This window comes from Macaca fascicularis, chromosome 8, assembly GCF_037993035.2.
Source record: "Macaca fascicularis isolate 582-1 chromosome 8, T2T-MFA8v1.1".
NCBI lineage: Eukaryota > Metazoa > Chordata > Mammalia > Primates > Cercopithecidae > Macaca > Macaca fascicularis.
Window position 1 is genome coordinate 46,785,157 of NC_088382.1, and position 8,305 is coordinate 46,793,461.

The window sequence follows — 8,305 nt, forward strand, 5'->3', positions numbered from 1 at the left end:
TGCACTGAGATACTAGCTCAGGTGCACGGAGTTCGAGAGGACCTGCAGGACTGCCCACTCCCTGATGCTGACCTCGTCTGGTTCACTGATGGGAGCAGCGTCATGCATCAAGGCCAGAGGTACGCTGGAGCGGCAGTGACTTCAGAGACTGAGGTAATCTGGGCAGAACCCCTGCCCCCGGGGACATCGGCCCAGAAGGCCGAACTGATAGCGCTCACCCAAGCTCTTACCTTAGGGGCAGGGAAGAAGCTGACAGTATATACAGACAGCCGATATGCTTTTGCTACGGCGCACATACATGGGGCCATTTACAGGGAGCGAGGGTTACTAATGGCTGAAGGAAAAGAGATAAAAAACAAGCAAGAGATCCTAGCCCTGTTAACAGCGCTATGGAAGCCAGAAAAGTTAGCCATTGTGCATTGCCCAGGGCATCAGAAACCAACCACTCCAACTGCTCAAGGCAACTTTCTGGCAGACCAAACTGCAAGAAATGTGGCAAAGGCTCCCAGGCAACTCCTTGCACTCCAGCTCCCTGACCCGGGCCCCTGGGACTTGCCATATTTCCCTGATTATTCAGAACAAGATCTCCAGTGGATTGACAAACTTCCCCTGAAAAAGATCCAGAATGGGTGGTGGACTAATACTAATGACCAAACCATCCTACAAGAAAAATTAGGACAACAAGTATTAGAACACATCCACCGAACCACCCACCTGGGTGCTCGGCAGATGATAGACCTGATCAGATGCTCTAAGCTCAAATTCAGACATACAGCCAAGAAGGCCAGCAGCATCGTGGCAAGTTGCAAAGTCTGCCAGCTTAACAACGCCTACCCCCAATCCCAGACTGCAGCAGGAACAAGGCTCAGGGGAACCAGGCCCAGTATCTACTGGGAAGTAGATTTTACTGAAATAAAGCCAGGAAAGTATGGGTATTGGTACTTACTTGTCTTTGTAGATACTTTTTCAGGGTGGACTGAAGCATTCCCAACCAAAAGAGAAACTGCTCATGTCGTAGCAAAGAAAATTCTGGAAGATATCCTTCCCAGGTATGGCTTCCCCGTCCAGATAGGGTCAGATAATGGGCCTGCCTTTGTCGCTAAGGTAAGTCAGGATTTGGCTTCCATCCTTGGGGCAAATTGGAAACTACATTGCGCTTACAGGCCCCAGAGTTCAGGACAGGTAGAGAGGATGAATCAGACCTTAAAAGAGACCTTAACTAAATTGACTATGGAGACTGGCGCTAATTGGGTGGTCCTTCTCCCCTACGCTCTGTTCCAGGCCTGTAATACCCCTTACAGACTGGACCTTACCCCTTATGAAATCATGTATGGCAGACCTCCACCCCTGGTTCCCAGCTTAAAAGATGATCTGCTTGAGTCTGAAACAGAAAATGTCTCTGAATTCTTATTTTCCCTACAAGCCTTGCAGAAAATTCATCAAGAAATCTGGCCCAAGCTGAAGGAACTATATGAGACTGGTCCCCCACCGACACCCCATCCGTACCAGCCGGGAGACTGGGTCCTGGTTAAGCGACACCGACAAGAGACCCTAGAACCCAGGTGGAAGGGACCACTCCAGGTACTCCTGACCACACCCACCACCCTAAAGGTAGAAGGCATTGCGTCATGGATCCACTACACCCAGGTCAAGCCAGTGGACCCAACCTCTGACCTTCTGGGACCAATCACGGCAGCGGCTGAAGCACCGGCCACGTGGACTGTGGACAGAGCTAAGAACAACCCCTTGCGCCGGCAACATAGCTCACTGCAAACATGCAGTTAGGTAGTCTAGCCCTAACGTTAGCCGCCCTAGTGGCCACTGGGGAAAACACCAAACCAGCATCTAATCCCTTTGTCTGGAGATTCTGGCTTTATGAAAACCGAACCCACCCTGGACAACCTCATAAGCCCGGGAAATTATTGACCAGTGCTGATTGCCCCTCCTCAGGGTGCAATAGCCCAATCTTACTAAATTTTACTAGCTTTCAAATAGCCAAACCAGTGACACCAATAATACGTTTTGAGTTTTATCAGACTAAATACAATTGTAAACACTATTGGTGGCACCAAAATGCCGGCTGTCCTTATAACTATTGTAACATCCATAGGTCCCGTTACTGGGGAGAGGAAGAACAGTTGGACCCTAAGTAGCCCTTCCATCGTAGACGGGATGGAGACTTTTCATATACATGGATAGTTAGAGACCCCTGGAACTCCCGCTGGACTATGCCTCAACATGGGGCTGTATACTACTCCCCCTCCTCCATATGGCCTAGCAGTCACCTCTATCTGTGGCGAGGCCTAGTGCAAGTACTGCCCCTGGTCCACGGGAATATCCAACGACAGGAAAGCAGACTAACACAAGACTTACGTCCTTTCTCCTGGTTAAAATTATTACAAGAAGGACTAGAGCTTGCTAACCTTACAGGACTTCACAGCCTGTCTGGCTGCTTTCTGTGTGCCACCCTAGGGCATCCACCGCTAACCGCTGTCCATCTGCCATGGGGATCCTCTACCTCTGCCCAAGCTAACAACCTCCGAAACCTCTCATATGCCCCTATCCTAAACGTGCCCCTATACCTAAACCCCAGTCAGGAGAAGTTTCCCTACTGTTTCTCAGGAACCAATTCCAGCCTCTGCAGCATCACTGCAGTGCCCCCTAATATCACCCTAAGGGCTCCGCCGGGCATATTCTTCTGGTGTAATGCGACATTATCTAAGGACCTATCTAGTCCCTCTGTTACCAACCTACTGTGTCTTCCTGTCACATTAGTTCCCTGGTTGACTCTACTAACTGCTGGCGAGTTCCTAGGGTACACCGGTAACTGGACTAGTACTGCTATTCACCCAGTCCCTAGACCGAGACCTGCACGAGCCATATTTCTCCCCCTCATTGCAGGAATCTCCCTCACCGCATCCCTCATTGCGGCCGGGATGGTGGGGGGAGCCCTAGGTCACACCCTCATAGAAAGCAACAAGTTGTACCAACAATTTGCCGTTGCTATGGAGGAGTCAGCTGAGTCCCTTGCCTCCCTTCAGCGGCAGCTCACGTCCCTAGCTCAGGTAACCTTGCAGAACCGGAGGGCCCTAGACCTACTCACTGCTGAAAAAGGTGGTACATGTATGTTTCTGAAAGAGGACTGTTGTTTCTACATAAATGAATCAGGGCTTGTAGAAGACCGGGTCCAACAGTTACGCAAGTTAAGCACTGAAGTAAAAACACGGCAGTTTGCTTCAGCTGCAGACCAATGGTGGAATTCCTCTATGTTTTCTCTGTTAGCCCCCTTCCTTGGACCCCTGCTAAGTCTACTATTTCTGCTAACCGTAGGATCTTGTATTGTTAACAGAATTTTGCAGTTTGTCAGAGAAAGGTTTGACACCGTTCAGCTCATGGTCCTCAGAGCCCAATACCAACCTGTAAACGCTGAAACAGAGTCAGACTTATAAGACCCAAGATTGGCTCTAGAGTTACCTGAAAAGAAGGGGGGAATGAAAGGAGGCACATCCCCCCATATATCTCCCAACTCCCTGAGCCCAGCACGAGCCCAGCACAAACACATTCCTCCATATTTCTTTCAAACTTCAGGAAAACATCACCTGGGAAATCTCCGATAAGGACGCAGTGGGAACCAATAAAAAATGCTAAATGTATAATATTAACCAATTGTAATGTTGTAACCGAGAGAATTATCTTGTTCCCCTGTAACTTTACATATCCTGTTTACATAGGGCTATAAAAAGCAAGCACTCACATTGTTCGAGGCCCTCTTGTATGCTGTGGAATGGAGGGACCAAGTTCGAACTTGTAGTAAAGATCCTTGCTGCTTGGCTTTGACTCTGGACTCTGGTGGTCTTCTTTGGGGAACAAACGGTCTGGGTATAACAATTTAATTTTGATTTTTTTTGTACATACATCTATTGTTTCATTTTTAGGTAGTTAAATATATCAGTTTTTGTGTTTATTCTCTTGCCTTATTTATTAACCTTGGTTATTTGTTATTTTTATGTATTTTACTTTCCAAATGTATTTGGAATCCAGCTTCTGAAGATACAAATTATTTTCTTTATACCAAAGCAATGAACATTTCATGGGTTTCTTCAGTAAAATGATTCATTTCCTTTTGGATATATACCTACGAATAGGATTGCTATATCAGATGGTAGTCCTGTATCAAGTTCTTTGAGACATCTCCGAACTGTTTTCCACAGTGGCTGAACCACTTTGCATTCCCACCAACAGTGTGTAAGTGTTCCCTTTTCTCCCCAGCCTCACCAGCATCTATTATTTCTTGGCTTTTGCATAGTAGGTAGTCTGATTAGTGTGAGATGGTATTTCATTGTGGTTTTGATTTGCATTTCTTTGATCAGTGATGTTGAGCATTTTTTCATGTGTTTTTTGGCTGCTTGTATGTCTTCTTTTGAAAACTGCCTGCTTCTGTCTTTTGTCCACTTTTTAATGGGCTTATTTGTTTTTTTTTGCTTGTTGAATGAAGTTCTTTATAGATTCTGGATATTAGACCTCTGTTGGATGCATAGTGTGTGAATATTTTCTCCCATTCTGTATGTTGTCTGTTTGCTCCATTGATAGTTTCTTTTGCTGTGCAGATGCTCTTCAGTTTAACCAGGTCCCATTTGTCAATATACATTTTCATTGCAATTGCTTTAGAGGACTTACTCTTAAATTCTTTCCCAAGGCCAATGTCCAGAATGATGTTTCCTAGGTTTTCTTCTAGGATTCTTATAGTTTGAGATCTTACATTTAAATCTTAAATTCATCTGGAGTTAATTTTTGAATATAGTGAATGGCAGGGGTCTAGTTTCATTCTTCTGCATATGGCTAGCCAGCCATCTCAGCAACATTTATTGAATAAATTGTCCTTTCCCCATTGCTTGTTTTTGTTGACTTTGTCAAGGACCAGATGGTTGTAGGTGTGCAGCTTCATTTCTTGGTTCTCTGTTCCACTGGGCTATGTTGTTTTGTTTTGTTTTTACCAGCACCACGCTCTTTTGATATAGTTTGAAGCCAGGTAATATGATACTGATACCTCCAGCTTTGTTCTTTTTGCTTAGGATTGCTTTGGCTATTTGGGCTTTTTTTTGGTTCCATATGAATTTTAGAATATCAACTTAGGTTACATCAGTTGTGGACTGGATAAAGAATATGTGGTACATACACATCATGGAATACCATACGCAGCCAAAAGAAATAATGAAGTCATGTCATTTGTAACAATGTGGATGCAACTAGAGGCCATCATCCTAAGCCAATTAACACAGACACAGAAAAACAAATACTGCATGTTCTCACAAGGTCAGGAGATCAAGACCATCTTGGCTAACATGGAGAAACCTGGTCTCTACTAAAAATACAGAAAATTAGCCAGGCATGGTGGTGGGCGCCTGTAGTCCCAGCTACTCTGGAGGCTGAGGCAGGACAAGGGAGTGAATCTGGGAGGCAGAGCTTGCAGTGAGCCGAGATCAAGCCACTGCACTTCAGCCTGGGTGACAGAGTGAGACTCTGTCTCAAAAAACAAAACAAAACAAAAAACCCAAAAAACCCAGGAAACAAAAGATGTGAAAAACAGGCAGTGATGCCATTATATTGAATCCCAGAAAAAGCACAGTATAAACGATGTGTTTTCTAGCAGGGGGACCAGACAGACTAGTAAACTCGCAATGGATGAGTGGCCCCAGCTTACATGGTCTAGTGTATTTTATCAACGGCTGAGAGAAGTATTAGTAGCCCAGTAGGTTTGGGTAAAGGTATCAGAATCCTTAGTGCTAGTCTCATAGCTTAAAATGGAGCAGGTACTCCAGATATACTTCCTGAACTGACCTGGATGATGAGGCTTTAAAATCAACAGAGCTGGACAGTATAAAGTTAATGGAAAACCTCAACTTTTCATTTTATTTTGATATGTTAGTGAATGCCTACTCATCTAGTATTTCAAGTGTGGATCACATAAACACCACGTAGAATGTAGTAAACAGAATTAAGTAAGAAACACACTGGCTATTAATGCCAGAGTCTTTGACTATCAAGTCATAAATATAACCAATTGTGCAATATAACCGATATGATGAGAAAAGCACCCCTCACAATTGACAATTTTAGTTCATACGATTAAAAAAAATTAAATCTGAAACTGCATTTAGTGCCACATTCTATCATATCATACATCAGATTCCATGCTGTGGAGCCGCACTGGGCTCCAGGACATACAGTACATAGCATGTTTATAGCATGTTTTAAACTGAAAGGGAAAGGGAAAATATGAAACAGAAAATTTTTACATACACATCTAATAGTGTTGTCCATTTAATTGGATTTATATGATTTGCTGTGCCACTTTGACTAGCTGGCAGAACACCCCAAATTCTCTTTTCCCCATAAAGATCTACTTCCATACAGTGTAGAAAAGGAGAGTGGTAAAAAACCTCAGATTCTTAAGGTTCCAACAATTGTGTCCCAAATGCCACTGTATGAACACCTGTGTGCTGTCCCATGGCTCCTAACAACCACACTCCTGAGCTTTTGGGGCCTGTGTGCACCGCAGTGATCTCAGCTGTCTCAATACAGCATCTCTGTACTGAACACCTGAGCCCATTCTTTCTGGGTCCAGCTCATCTGATTCAATTTTGTTAAGTATTTTTTCTTGCACACTGTACAAAAGCCTCTTCTACATTCTCCCCTGTTAGTGCACTTGTTTCCAAAAACATCAGCTAATTTTCTTGAGCAAATCGGGAGGCTTCTAAGAAGGTAACTTCACGATCTGCATCCAGGTCCTTCTTGTTTCCACAAAGGATGATCACAATGTTCTGACTCGCTAGCATTCGGGCATCTGTTAACCAATTAGTAAGTGCATTGTAGGTTTCTCGGCTGCTGATATTATAGACGAGGAGAGCCCCGGTCGCCCCTGGGTAATAACTTCTCTTCACAGACTTGAATCATTCTTGTCGTGCTGTATCCCGTATTTGTAACTTTACATATTTACCACAAACATTTATTACCTTTGAACCAAATTCCACTCCTATTGTATGATTTGAATCATTTTGATTTTTTTTTCCCAATAAACTGACGAAATAAGCAAGATTTGCCAGTTCTGCATTTCCAATAACTAAGAACTTAAAAAAAATAGTAGGTTTCGGACCCGGCCGTCTGAGACTTCTTGGGAGTGGCGCCGCCTCTTGCCGGGTCACTGGCTGCACTCGCCCGCGGTCAGCCGGCGCGTCTCCGTGGGGAAGGACCTGGTGCGGGGCACCGGAGGAGGGAGGGGCCCGACAGGTCCCCACTGCAACCGCTGGCCTCCCAGCGGCTGCGGTAGAGCAGGACTCCAGGTCCGCGCAGGCGCAGGGCCCTCCACCCTCGGTCCAGCCGCCACCGCAAGAAGGATATGTCCTCTTCTAATAGCTGTCTGTTTAGTCTTATACTACATCATTTTAATAATTGTTTCATACATTTAAATACCTAATTAGCATTACTCCTTAACTCTTAAAATTTTATAAATATTTTAATTTTAATTAAAGATACATTTTAGAATCACTTTGTCCTACTCAAATAAAATTCTAATTTGGATTTTGGCAAAATTACTATTAAATACATCGATTTTAGGTAGGTTGTTCACAAACATGATGAAAGATTTTCTCTATGTCCATATCTCCTTTGCAATGTGACTGCTGTTTCCGCTATTAAGGGGTGGGGGCTGTTTCTTCATTTTTTGAATCTTGGTGGACTTGTGACTTGCTTTGACAAATGCAATTTGGTGGAAGTGACCCTGTGTCTGCTCCAAGCCTAGACTCCTGGAAGAAGCTTTGAGTGCTTCTCACTTCCCTTTGGAACCTGTTCAGCTGCAATGTGATCAAGCCCAAATTAGCCTCCTGGAAGATGAGAGACCCCAGGGAACAGAAGGGCACTGCCCCAGCTAAGATTATCCTGGACCGACCTGCTCCAGCTGGCCTGCAAACTGGCTTCAGATACCTGAGTCAGCCCCATGAGACAAGATAAGCCACCCACTGAGTCCAGTACAAATTACTTACAGAATGAATGCTAAGAAAAATAAATGGTGGTTGTTTAAAGTTTCTGAGATTTGCAGTAGTTTGTTTTTCTGCCAAAGATAACTGATACACATTAAATATTTTATATTTTTATTATGCACTGAATTCCATCTACCAAGAATTCACATGTTGTAGCCCTATCTCCCACAGGGACTATGTTTGGAGACACGGACTTTCAAGAAGTAAAGTCAGAAGAGTGGGACACAAACCCAATATGACTACTGTCCTTATAAAAACAGACAGAAACA

General features: G+C 44.3%; 1 pseudogene; it reads right to left on the reverse strand.

Moving 5' to 3' along the window:
- Positions 1–5,211: 5,211 nt before the first annotated feature.
- LOC141407492 (ras-related protein Rab-4A pseudogene) lies at positions 5,212–7,995 on the reverse strand (annotated as a pseudogene).
- Between the last annotated feature and the right edge of the window lie 310 nt (positions 7,996–8,305).